Consider the following 14845-nt stretch of genomic DNA (forward strand, 5'->3'; position numbering starts at 1 on the left):
CAACTCGTTTGCATGAAGCCAAAATCGCTAGTAATCGCCGGTTAGCCATACGGTGGTGAATTCATTCTCGGGCTTTGTACACATTGCTCGTCACACTGTGGGAGTTAGCCATGCCCAAAGTCGTTATCTTAACCGCAAGGAGAGGGATGCCAAAGGCAAGGCTAGTGATTGGAGTGAAGTCGTAACAAGGTAGTCGTATTGGAAGGTACGGCTGGATCACATCCTTTTCAGGGAGAGCTAATGCTTGTAGAGTATTTTGGTTTAACACTGCTTCACACCTAAAAAAAACGAGCTACGTCTGAATTAAACTTGGAGATGAAAGCCTTTTTTCATTTATCGACGGTAAAGTAAAACCAAGCCCATAAGCTTATTATCTTATATCAGAACAAATTGATAGAATCTCTTTTTACGCCCTCGGGTCCCTCCCATGTGGCGACATGGGGGCTTAAAAAGGAAAGAGTGATGAGGTTTCTCTTGCTTTTGGCATAGAAGAAGCCCGCACAATAGGCTATTAGCTCAGTGGTAGAGCGCACCCCTAATAATGACATCGTTGTGCCTGGGCTGTGAGAGCTCTCAGCTATATGAATAGTTCAATGTGCTCATCAGCGCCTGACCTTAAGATGTGGATCATCCAAGGCACATTAGCATGACGTACTTCTCCTGTTCAAACCGGAGTTTGAAACTAAACTTACTCATCAGGAGAATAGATGAGGCGATTCAAGTAAGATCTAATGTAGATCTAAATTTCTTCTTATCAGGAGAATAGATGAGGCGATTCAAGTAAGATCTAATGTAGATCTAAATTTCTATTCACTCGTGGGATTTGGACGGTCTGGAGGGACGACCACGACTCATTTCTTATCAATGTACGGACAACTATTTCTCAAGCACATGTTTAGTTTCGATTTCAAACTATTTTCAAATCAAGTTAAATAATAAAATAAAACTCCTCAACATAATCAATTCAAGATCTTTTTACTTGATTAAGCATAATCCAATCGAAATCTTTTTAGTTGATTCGATGGAGAGCTAAATTCTAATTCATCTCCCAATTATAAATATAATAAACAACAATAAAACTACTACAGAATAACAAACTAATTGTCATGAAATTCGAACTCAATCCGAGCTTGATTCGGGCTTAACCCAGACAAAATCGGTGCTTGAAGATAACTAGGGTTTTAAGCTTTCCAATTTATTGGTAAAAAGTCTGCGTTGTTTGTTCCAGGCGGTGTTAAGAATTTGATCGAAAACATGGTGAACTTTGCCAAACCAGAGAATGCCTTGAAGCGAGCAGAAGGTTAGAAGTAAAAGTTTTTATTTTTTTAGGCTTGGTTTCTTGTTTGTTGTTTTTGCTAATTGCTTTTTTGCTTTAAAATAATTGTCAGCTGTTAATGTGCATCTGGGTTGTGGAGGCATTGCCTTAAAGTTTTGATAATTTATTTTCATGAAAGATGTGTTTGCACTGACTTTGTGATTTGATTGATGCAGAGTTGATTAATGTTGGGCAGAAGCAAGATGCTTTGCAGGCGTTTCACAATCTAATACCTTCAAAGAGATGCAGAGCTTAGCAAAAGCCACTCGAAAGGATAATGTTCAAATATGTAGAGTTGTGTGTTGACATGCGAAAGGGTCGGTTTGCCAAGGATGGTCTGATTCAATACCGAATTGTATGTCAGCAAGTAAATGTTTCTTCTTTGGAGGAGGTGATCAAGCACTTTCACCTCTCTACTGAGAAAGCTGAGCAGGCTCGTACTCAGGCACAAGCCCTACAAGAAGCTCTTGATGTTGATGATCTTGAAGCTGATAAAAGGCCGGAAGCATAATGCTAAGTTACGTCAGTGGAGAGAAAGCAAAGGATAGGTCTGATCGTGAACTTGTTATTCCTTGGTTCAAGTTTCTTTGGGAGGCCTATAGAACAGTGCTTGAAATATTGCGGAACAATTCCAACTTGGAGGCACTCTATACGGTATTTCCTGCCTTATTAACTTTTCATAAATGTTGAGTATTTGTTTCAACTATACCGGCAATTCTTCAAGTTTTGATTGATATGTGAAACTGGACGAACTTGTTTTTGGCATCAAGATAGCTGGATCACTAGTTTCGTGTTTTTCTCTTTCAGTTTAAGTAAATAGCCCTTTACTGCTTTACCTTAAGGATTATTGGTTTATCTGAATTTGTTCAGAAAGTCTTTCGCTGGTGGATGAGCTGAACAGTTAATTGATTTAGTATTAAGAGCCAATGGTTTGTTGTTTTTTGTATTGGAACATATATGCTTTAAAGGATAAATTTTAAGGAATATGGTACTTAAGTTGTGATCAGGTGAATTGCCGAGGTCACCAGGTTGCTGGAAAAAAGAGAATATGACTACAAAAATTGATCTTGGTATTGGCCAGCAGCCCTTTACAGTAGACATGTAGGCTTCATGCAGTAGCAACAGTTGGTGCCAGTGCCATACAGCTGGGCTCTAACTGGCATTTGTTCACCAGAGGGGCTAGCACGGTTGAGGCCATTTCTGGCCTCACCACCATTGGAGGGGAATTGGGTGCAGTAGGTAATCATGGTGCACCCTGCTCTCTTCTTCCCAATGTTGGCCCCTTCAAACCGTTTTTATCTTACAAAAAGACCATTGTACTCACTCACTACTCATGCATTTTCTAAACGTTAAAGATTATATTTTTTAATTAATATTGTTTTCTGAGCTTTATCAGTTTTTTGAAGGTATATATATTCTTGCAAAAAATAATTATTTAAATCTTTCATTAAATCGTAATTTGTCTACTTATTGATTTGAAATGACGATGTTTCCAATTTTTAAACATCTTGTAGATGACAGCACATCGGGCCTTCCAGTTCTGCAAGCAGTATAAACGGACAACAGAGTTTCGAAGGTTGTGTGAGATTATAAGAAATCATTTAGTAAATCTAAATAAATATAAAGACCAAAGGGACAGACCTGACCTGTCAGCTCCAGAGAGCTTGCAACTTTACCTTCATACAAGATTTGAGCAGCTAAAGATTGCTACCGAACTTGGACTCTGGCAGGTCTGTTATTTGCTTCGTCTTGTCTTTTTGTTTTATTAATGGGTGTGTTTTCTATCTTGTATATGGGTAGATCTTACATGCTTATGATAGTTGCTTGTGATTTCCATTGCAGGAAGCTTTTCGTTCTGTTGAAGATATCCACGGATTGATGTCCATTGTCAAGAAAACTCGAAAGGCTTCCTTGAGGGTGGTTTATTATGCCAAGTTGACTGAAATATTTTGGATTTCAGGCAGCCATCTTTATCATGGTTATGCGTGGTTGAAGCTATTTACACTTCAAAAAAGCTTCAATAAAAATCTAAGCCAGAAGGATTTGCAGTTGATAGCATCATTTGTTATTTTGGCTGCACTGTCAGTGCTCCCGTATGATCAAATACATGGTGCATCACATTTGGAACTTGAAAATGAGAAAGAGCGCAATATTCGAATGGCAAATCTTATAGGATTTAATCTTGAAACTAAACTTGAGAACAGAGAAGTTGTATGTTCTATTTAATTTGACTTGGTCTGATTTTTTGTTTTCTTGATGTTATCTATTCTGACATTTTGCCTTTTTTACAGTTTTCAAGGTCATTACTTCTCACTGAACTGGTATGTTCAAATTTTGTGAGTTCTTTTTATATTTTTTCTTCTTTTCTGTTTCAAACTTTTACTGATTTGATTGCTTGTTTCTAATGAATGCTCAAAGTTTAAATAGTTCAAGAATCAAGAGGCCTTTCTAAAAAAAAAAAAAAAAAGGGGGGCATGAATGATGTTGTTAATTTCTGGTTGCTTATATGTGTTAAGAATGATGTTTTCTTAAACCCATTTTAGTATAATGGAAACCAGTCCCGCTAAGCCCTTAGTCACAAAATAGTTGTTTTTGACTACAGGACTTAATTTCTCCATTCCAGTCAGCTAAGGCTATATAATCAATTGCTAAGTGGACCTAACTTTATTGTAGGTGATTGTAGCCTTAAGAATCTGTCCTGTACCTGGATCTCTTTGAGGTCCATAATATTTCTATTCATGAAGTGACTTGGTCTTTAACATGAACTAAGTCTACCCAGTTTTGCAAGTTAGGCTTGATTGAGTCTCTCTCTTGTATAATCTTATGGGATACTACAGGTGCACTGGCTCTATGTTTATGTATCTATAAACTTTTGATGTCCTCATCTTGCTGACCAAACTGTCTGTTCTTATTCCTCTTCTGTTAGGACTCCAAGGGTGTACTTAATTGTGCGACTCAAGAAGTGAAAGATCTTTATCACCTTTTAGAACATGATTTTCTTCCTCTGGATTCTGCGTCGAAGATACAGCCTCTGTTGCCGAAAATATCAAAACCTGGTGGGAAGTTGGCTTCAGCTTCATCTGTACCAGAAGTTCAACTCTCTAAATATGTTCCTGCCCTTGAAAAGCTTTCTACCCTAAGGTTGCTTAAGTAGGTGTCTGTGCTTATTTTCATTGTTTATTTATTCCTGATTTTCTCAATGTCTCTTCCCTCTTCATCAGATGTCCCATGTTTACCAGACAATGAAAATTGACAGTATGTCTCAGATAATCCCCTTTTTTGAACTTTTTAAGGTGGAGAAGATTTCTATTGATGCTGTGAAACATAAGTTCATAGCCATGAAAGTTGACCACGTGAAGGGTGTTGTGCTGTTTGGTAATATGGTAAGGACTGTAGGTTGTTTATTCTTATTTCTTTGTGGACACTGCTAGGAACTAATTTGCTTTCTTCATATTAAAACAAATCTGCATAGCATTTACTTTTCCTTATTTTGGTTTTTTCAGAGACTTGAATCTGACAAGCTTCATGACCACCTGACTCTTTTTGCAGAATCTTTGAATAAAGCAAGAGCCATGATATACCCCTCTACCGAGAAGGCATCAAAGCTGAGTGAGGTTTTACCAGGTCTGGAAGAGATTGTAGATAAGGAACACAAAATACTTCTTGCTCGGAAATCAATCATCGAGAAAAGGAAGGAAGAACAAGAACGTCAGCTGTTGGAAATGGTATTGCTGTATAAGTGACTAGTTTTGTGGCTTGCGTGAAGTTTCATTATAGAAGTAGTGGAATTGAGTTCGTGTACTTGTGCCCCTGTTTTTATTTATTTATTTATTTTTGATCAACTAGGAACGTGAGGAAGAGTCAAAGAGGCAGATGTTGCAGAAGAAGACTGAAGAAGCAGAGAAAAAGAGGCTTGCTGCTGTATTTGAGCAACAGCGAGCTGAAAGAATTCGTAAGAGGAGCGGGAGCTTGAAGAGGCACAGGCGCTTCTACAGGAAACTGAAAAGCATTTGAAAAGAGGGAAAAGGAAGCCAATTTTAGATGGGGTGAACAGCCATTTATTTTCATTAAGTTTCCGACTCCTATAAGCTTTATTTGAGTTCTGACTATGCATGTGTCCAGGAGAAATTAACAAAGCAAACCTTGCTTGAGCAGGCGATGAGTGAGCAGCTAAAGGAAAGGCAGGAACAAGAGAAGAGACTACAGAAGGTTGCCAAAACAATGGACCATCTGGAAAGAGCAAAGAGAGAGGAAGCAGCACCTTTGATTGAAGCTGCTTTTCAACGACGACTGGTAGAACAGAAGGTGCTTCACGAACGTGAACGACAGGTAAAATTTTAATTCCCTGTTTTGCAGTTGAAAGAAGTACTTTGTTTTGAGTGCTTCTCTTTCCAGGTCTCTTAACATTTGACCTTTCATGTTTTATAAACATATCAAATACTTTGATCTGTTATCTTAAGTCTGCCTCAACAGATGTTCTATCTTCATTTGCATTTCCATATCTTGAAGGGAAGGGCAGTGTTTATATGTTACAGTCTTTCTTTATGAGAGGTTTTGTTTTGTTTTGTATTTTTGCCATTGTCAACCTTTTTGATATAATCATTCGTAATTCTGTTTTTCTATGTTGTAGCTGGAAGTTGAGTTGAGTAGGCAGCACCATGATGGGGACTTGAAAGAGAAGAATAGGTTGGCACGCATGTTAGAAAACAAGGTCAGTACCAATTCGATTTCAGGATATGAGGCATTATGCTCGTGACAGTTTCCCTTGCTCTCAGTCTCCTCTTAGACAGTATCGGCTATTTAACATAGAAAATTTTGGTTTCTGCTTTTCCACAGATGATATTCCAGGAAAGAGTAATAAGTCGTCGGCAAGCTGAGTTCGAGCAATGGAGATTAGAGAGATAGGAGAGAATTAAGCAAATTATTCAGGCCCGGGATATCAAGAGGAAGAAAATATTCTATGTGAGGTCTGAAGAGGAGAGAATAAGAGGAAGCACGCAAACGTGAAGGTATGTAATTTTATATACTCATTTGATTATTTTTTTAATAATTACTTCACCCTGAAATTATATTCTGATTTTGAACTACCTCAGATTGTTTTTTTTTTCTCTGGACAATTGATTTAGTTGATTATTAAATTTCCCTTTTCTCGTAACCATCTTACCTTCTATTTTGGTTGCCTTTCCTTTTGAAAGGTTCCTTTGAATGGAAGGATATTTGTAAGTTTTTGTCAATGGTTATGAAGCTATAAATTTATGCTTTCATCTGAACTTATTATTTATTGGCACTTCAAAATTTGCAGAGGCTGAGAGACGAAGGAAAGAAGAAGCTGAAGACAAAGCAAAAATGGATGAGATTGCTGAAAAGCAGAGGCAAAGAGAACGAGAATTGGCAGAGAAGCTCTCTTGGGAAGGTCAACAGAGGGGCAACCCAGGCCTTCTGAGCCACTTGCTGGGTCCCGGACAACTGAGCCTGGGAATGCTGCTCCAGCTACTGGGAAATATGTCCCTAGGTTTCGGCAACAAAGATTGGAAAGCTCTGGTCCACCTCCATCTTCAGAACCTGATCGGCGGGCTGCTGGCAGCAGGGATCGCTGGAGTAGTGGCAGTAGAGCGCCAGTGCAGGATTCTGATCGATTTGGCAGTACATATGTATGTAGAGAGTTGGCGAGAATGAATCTTGAAAAATAAACTCCTCAACACATATCTGGATTTATCCATTGAAGCACCTTAAAACAATACTAATTTGATTTACAATCAATCGTAGCAAATGCGAATCCTACAAAGGGTCGGCCCTCCAAATGTGAAATTACTGCATTTACCTATCTGCTTCTTGGGCTTTGCTTTACACCTAATCATTTGGATATAAATATTATTTGTTAAATTTTGTTTATGTAAATATATGATATTAGAAAGTAGCATAAAACAAATGCTTAAAAGTGAAACTTCTCAAAAAATAATAGTAGAAAATCGTGATAAACTTAAAATAGAAAATACCAAATAAAATATTCCAAAATTAATTTGGGCTTTAAATATGAAGTGAGTCTTCGGTCAAATCCATTCGAGTTTATGATTTGATATGAGATTTCAACCAAAATTATTCAGTCTTTGGTTCTTCCCGGAGTTTTTTTTTTCTTTTATAATTTTATGAACATTTTAAATTGTTTTATATATTTTTTATTTTCCAAAATTTAAATTATTTTAAGAAATTCTTAAATATTTATAATTTATAATTTTTTTACATTTTATAAATTTAAAAATTAATAATTAAAGGCTCTTTTTAGTGATATTCCGCCACACAGCTCTCTAGGGTTTGTTTGAACCATGTTTTATTTTCTAGCTTAATGAACAAATGATGTTTATACTATTTCATAGCTACTTTCTTCACCTCTCCCTTATGTTTCAATGTTTGCTCCTAATTAGACTAAAGTCTTCCGATTGTCGTTTATGGAAATCGGCTTTCAGTCCAAAATTTACTTCTTTTGGAGGTTTTCCGTTAAAATTTCTGATGCATTAGTTTATTTGGTTTTGGGTTAATATTTTCCAAACAACATTTTAAGGTGCTTCCCTTAATGAGAAAACGGATGGATGCTCAAAACGATAAACTATTATAACGACGGTGACAACTAAATAATTTATCTTATTCTTAAATCAAGTTGATATTCAATCCCATTCCTAGATTATGGATTAGTTATTCTCTTTTTTTTTGGTGAAAAAAAATCAAGATAAAACAATTACATCAAATTAATTTGAGCAAAAGCTCCGCTAGCTTTATCTTATCCTAGAATCTTCAAAATTTCGTTTGAGGCATCATCAAAAACCTATAAACTTGACATCCATGTTAAACTCAACTTAGCCAAGTAATCAACTACTAAACTGTTCTTTCTAGGAACGTACCTAATCTGTCATTGCCTTTCAATCCTCAGAAGGATTCAAAGAGTTATGAGGATTGTTACCCTTTCAATCCTCATAACTCTTTGAATCCTTCTGAGTATTGTGATTCTTGAGTCCATTATCGCCTCATCCTCCAGATTATCTGACTGAATTGTTACCCTTCTGAATCCTTTATTGAATAGGACTAAAAGACCATCTAAAATATCCCAAGATCCAATTCTCATGATGTGCACGCAACATGCCACCAAAAGAGACATGCAACTGCTCCATCATTGTAATAATATAGTAATAATTACAATTTGAATCATTGAAAATATTAAACTGAGTAATTAACTCAATAATTTCCTCGCATTTTAAAATCTCAAAACTCAAAATATTATTTGTATCTTTAAATAATTCCATTTTTTTTTTGAGAATTTTTGTTTAATTTTTAATTTTCTTTTTAAATTAAAAATAAAATAAAGGATGTTATGAGATGGAAATCAAAATTTAATATGAACCAAAACTATATTTCAATAATAATAAAAAAAATGTAATCAGAGAAGGGTTGACATTTTTCTGTTTTTATCTTGTTAATGTTGTCCCATAATTTGAGTGTGTTAGGTTGGCAAACATGAGCTTTTGCTAATATTAATGTTATTTTTAAATAAATGTTTTTGTGGGTACAAAATTAATAATATTTTAGATGGAAATAATGTTGAACGACGCCACCTATGATGATGTTCCATTGTGTATTACTAATGCTCACTCTGCCCCTTTAATGTCTTCTACATTAAATTAAACCTTAATAAATATTATCACATATTCCATGCCTTTGAAATTTGGTTATTCCTGTCATTATTATTAATTAATTTTTTGTTTATGTTTAATTATATAATAATTTTTTTAAAAGTTAAAATATGCTTTAAATTTTTATACATTTTTGTATGTTTTCAAGAATTTAATCGCTTTTATTTTTTGAGTTCAGAAATTCAAGTTCAGATGTTGGGTCCTAACTTTTATTCATGTAATGCGATATCAGCCATGAGCTATAATTAAGTTAAACTAAGATTTGGATTATAAAAATGGGAAAGAAATACCCACTACTCACGCAAAGGGCAAACGGTCCTATCAAATCCTAAACATGGAAAGTGGGATCTTTGTGTTAGTGTGCCAATTTATTTATTTATTCCTCAATGGACACATGTGGATTTAAGGTATTATTTTTGGAATAATTTTATTTTTCGAATAAAATATTATAATTTCACTTTGACCGATGGATTTTTCATCTATATGGATCTATATTTGTTATAAATTATCTGTTTGAATTAGTATCACAAGTTAATTGGACATCAATTTAGTTATGTAGTTATTAAAAACCTTTTACATTTATAAAGTGGGAAATAGTAATATGAGAATATCTTTGTCTTTTCATATATATATTTAATGAAGGGTATCAACAAGGGAAGAGACTAAGAGAAGATGGTGGTGGAGTAAAAGAGGCTGGTTCACCTAAATAGGTGGAGAGCCAAAGGAAGACAAGAGGAGTAAGATAATTGTTGTGAAGGTAAATGAGATTGAGTGCAGAGAGTAAGTGCTTAAGGTTACTAATGGGGAGAAAACCTCTTTCTCTTCGTCACGAAAGATATTTGTAGGAGAAGTTCTCTTGTCTAGTAGTGGTGATGTGGCAAGGTTATTATGAAATGGGTTGTCATCATGGAATATGTGAGGGATATATGTGGTGGGATCCATTCTATTATTTCTTTTGAGGCGGTACAAGGTTGTTATGCTTAGGTGGACCTTAGTAGTCCTTAAAACGTTTGTTAATTTACAAACTATATTCTTTGGGTCTCCCGAATCAAAGTTTTGTAGTTGTACCGTATAAATTGTTTCTTTAATGTCGCCATTGAAAAACGCAGTCTTAACATCCATCTAATGCAATTCAAGATCAAGATGAGCAGCAAGCGCCATTATTGTCTTGAAAGAGTCTTTTAATTAGAGGAGATCATGGGTTAGGATACTCGGCCCGGCCCGACTGCCTGCCAGAAAAATTAGAGGGTTCGGGTAAAAATATAAGCCCGAAATATGGTTTTGGGCAAAAAAATAAGGCCTGTTTAGAAAACGGGCCTGGCCTCAGGTAAAACTTTCTTGGCTTGGGCTCGGCCCGAATTATATATTAAATATATATTTTTATTTTTAATCAAATATATATTTTTTACATATATTAAATATATATTTAATATGGGCTGGGTTGGGCCGAGCTCGAGTTGGGCTTGGATAAAATTTTAGGCCTATATTTTGGGCCGAGCCAGGCCCGGGCCTAGAAAATGGGCCTAAAATTTTGTCTGGGCCTAGCTCGAACCCGGCCCGGCTCGGCCTATGATCACTTCTACTTTTAATGAAACTAAAGAGAGAGTCTTTGTAAAATTAATTTCTTCTTTCTAAGTATATACTTTAGCTACAAGATGCGCCTTATACCTACCTCTCCACATTACCATTTACATCCCTCTTGGTTTTAAATATTCATTTACAACTAATTGATTTTGCACTTGTAAGTAATGAGACAAGTTCCAAAACTTTATTGTCTTGCTTAGACTTATACTCTTCTTGTAATAGCCCGATTTTAAGTGACGTCAGAAATAGTGGTTTGAGACCACCAAATTCGATGATTAAGCTCGTAAATTTTATTATTTAATATTTACGAGTTAAATAGGGTTTTAAAAAGATTTTTTAATTGGTAATTTATGTTTTATAATGATTTATTAGGTTCGAGTGGTAAAACCCTAGGTCAAGTGATTTTAGAAAATGAGATATTGAGACCTCGTTTCTATAAACCGAGTCGTAAAGGAGTGTTAATAAGGTGATATTAAAGTTTCGTTGAAAAATTTTAACGTTTCTATAGTTAATTAATTAAAAAGAACTAAATTGAAAAAGGTGCAAAACTTGCTAATTATAATAATTAAGTGATTAAATGGCTTGATTAATAAACAATGGAGGACTTAAGGAATAAATATGCAAAAATTGGATGGATGAGACGGCATAACATGGAAAAATAATAAAATAAAAGGATTCAATGGCATAATTGTAAATTTGTTGAAATTAAAACAAGATTGAAAGGAGAAAAAGATATTTTATCTGGACCTTTCTATTTTTCATTGACGAAAAGCCATGGGAGTTTAACTTGAAGGTTTTTCCATTTTATACTCTTGCATGTAAGTTCGATTTAGCCCCGTTTTCAATAATTTTTATGTTTTTGAGATTATTGCAGTTAGGTCCAACTAAATATTACTTTAGTTTTTGATTTTGTTAAAGATTTTGGATGTTTCCATTGATGATTCTATATGATTTTTTATGCTAAATGATGAGTTTGAGATATTAGTTGTTATTTAAAAGTATTTTGTTAGTGATTTTGATGAATTTTTTTATTAAGGATTAATTTGTTAAATTAGTAAAAATACAAGGATTTGTTGTGAAAATATTACAAAAATGGGCTATATTAAATGCCATGAACATTATGCTAGCTTTTATTTGTATTAAAAATGGTTAATTTGCATGTTTTGGGCTTAGGGACTAAATTGAATAAAAATAAAACTTTAGGGGTAATTTTGTAAAAAATTCAAAAATGACCAAATTACATGAAATGAATTTTTTATTATCTAAATCAATATTTTGAATGAAATTATTAATTTAGATCAGGATTGGGTGGAAAATCGAGGAAAATGGATAATTACCAAAATGCCCCTAAATCTTGGTATTTCTGTAATTTAGCCAGGTAAGTTCGTATGAATTGTATTCTGTATAATTTTGATTAAATTGAATGTTAATATGTGATTATATTGTGATTAAATCAATATATAAATATGTGTTAGTATACAATTTATTGTGTTATAAAACGACGTAAATTCAAATACATGCGACAATTATTGAGTCCCGTTTGAACCTTAGAAATTTGATGGATACAAGTGACTTTTCATTAAGGGTTCCCGATTAGTTGTGATCCTGCATGTGTTGCGGACACGCCACAGCTCTTATAAGCGTCTCGATATTTAGCTCTCACGAGCTTCCCGATATTTAACTCTCACGAGCTTCCTGATTAATGGCTCTTTTGAGCTTCCCATTTATGGCTCGTATGAGCTTTCCGATAATTAGCTCGCAAGAGCTTCCTATTATATAGCTCACATGAGCTTCCCGTTATATGGCTCGGAAGAGTTTCCCTTTTACATGTTTGTATAAACATACATGTACATGAATTGATATATTACATTTTTGTACACTTTGTGTGTACTACCCGTGTATCCAACGTTATTCTAAATGGTTCAACGGGTAATGTTCTGTTACGAGACGATATGAGTTCGATACGAACTAATATTGGTATATACATGAAATACATGGAAACGATAGTACATGATATATTGATATATTGAAATGGATGATATATGTATATGAAGAAACGGAAAAAGAATGATATGTATCATGACATGTACATATGTAAATATCTTTCATATGCTGATACATGGAAATTATGTAAGTTGAGATGAGTAATAAACTCAAGTGTGACATGTTGAGAAAATAAGTTTATCAATGTTGAATTTATATAAAATATGTTCAAGTACACTAACAAGTGTTGTTGTTTGATGCTTAGGCAAATGCCAAGCTATTAGTTAAATGGTAATATGTTTATTTATATGATGCATTGAAAGGGTAAGTACTCAAATGAAAATATGCTAGTGCTCATGAAAGAGTGGTAAGATTTAAGTTATGCAATTTCTTATGAAATAACTTATTATGTGATTAATTCAAAAAAGGCTATTTAAATGCACTAGCTTGTGGCTATGGTTGAATGATATGTTTATGACTGGTGTGTTAGGCATATAGAATGAGTGTGGAAAGTAAAGAAATACAAATGAAAATAAAGAAATTTGGAAGAGTTTAATGTTGTTTAAAATCCTACTATGCTAGGGATAATATGTATAAGTGAAGCTATAGATTTATTCACCTTGTGAGTTGATAAATATAGCCACATGAGTATTGTGGCATCAATATTAGATTATTCTTAATATTTATAAATTTCATATTTGAAATGAATTTATATGATTAAAGTTTATATGAGCTTACTAAGCTTTTATTGCTTACGTATTTGTTTTTCTTTACTTTTCAGATTATCAGAAGCTCAATCGGGTTGAAAGTTTGTTAGAGTTATATCACACTATCCATTGGTTCTATCGGTACTTTCGGAGTTTTGGTTATAATGGCATGTATAGGTATTTTGGTTAATGTTGGCCTATATGTGTATTGGTTAAGATTAGTCACTTATTTAGCTTGTGTTCTTGGCACATTTTGGTTTTATGCATATTTGTCTTATATGATTGATGTATGGTTTGGTTTATGGTTGTAGGGTAAAAAGATAAAATGTTAGTTAAATGTACATTTATATTCATGTGTTTTGGAATGTGACGAATTAATCAAGAATCGTACCATGATGTGTAAGGTATATATATATTGAAATATGTTAGTAATTAAAATACATTTTGGCACCAAATGGTATGTTTTGGTAGGTGAGTGACTTGGTTTGAAATAATGTAAATTAGCTTGGTAAACATTGGGTACAATTATGCATATAAGTTAGTTATACGTATGAATATATTGAATACATGAACACACATGTTATAATCTATCATTTGAGGTGCCTAAAGGAATATTGGTTGTATGTGAAGATATTATATATTTAAGGCTTGATTTTGACTTGTTTTGGATGTTTAATTATGGCTTGTAGATATGCATAATGATGATTGTAGGTTGACATCAAATTGGGGTGAGAAAAATGACTTGTAAAATGGCCTATTTTCGTCCACACGGGAAGAGACACTAGCATGTGTCTCAGCCGTGTGTGACACACAGCCAGGTGACACGACCGTGTGTCCCATGCATCTTTTAAAATTTCAAAACAGAATGCTCACACGGCCTAGCACACGGGCTTGTGGTTTGGCCGTGTGACCCAAGTCAGAGAGCTCATAAGTTTGGGCACGGGCTGGGACACGACCGTGTGTCCCTTTTTCGAATGTTTATTGTTTTGATTGAATATTGATATTTAAATTAATATTTGAATGGTTTTGTGATGTCATTTGATTGAATGTATGCTGTAATACTCCATAACTCTAATCTAGTGAAACAGATGGGTTAAGGGTGTTACAAAACATGTAATTATTTTCTATGTATTTGAACGATGAATAAATAAATAAAGTTAATTTCACATTTCACTGTTATATCTTTTATTTTGTATCTTTCATGTTTTACATATATAGTGAAATTGTAACAAGCAAATATTAGCTCATTGATTGTCTAAGTTCAAACTGATGATAAGTGGCATTATAAGAATGTTTACATTGTGAGAAAGACAACTTATTTCAGTAGATAATCTAAACTAGTTCGTAATCTCGTAAAAAAATCAAAGCGAGTGTTTGATTCAAATACTTAGAAGGATTATTATGTCGTCTACAATTCCAATTGAGGAGATGGCTAGTCTTGGCTATTGGAGTAGTTAACTCCATAGGTAGAGACATAGATGTACTTATTGGAAGAATGATACATTAGACTGGACCCAAGTTGAATTAATTCTAAACCTGTTTGTGAATTAATTCACTTGTGACGTTCATGGTGT

At 34.2% G+C, this 14845-nt stretch overlaps 1 pseudogene; it reads left to right on the forward strand.

The window, feature by feature from the left end:
- Positions 1 to 962: 962 nt before the first annotated feature.
- On the forward strand, positions 963 to 7139 carry LOC107927281 (eukaryotic translation initiation factor 3 subunit A-like; annotated as a pseudogene).
- The last annotated feature ends 7706 nt before the right edge of the window (positions 7140 to 14845 follow it).

The sequence above is a fragment of the Gossypium hirsutum genome, chromosome D11, assembly GCF_007990345.1.
Source record: "Gossypium hirsutum isolate 1008001.06 chromosome D11, Gossypium_hirsutum_v2.1, whole genome shotgun sequence".
In the NCBI taxonomy this organism is placed as follows: domain Eukaryota; kingdom Viridiplantae; phylum Streptophyta; class Magnoliopsida; order Malvales; family Malvaceae; genus Gossypium; species Gossypium hirsutum.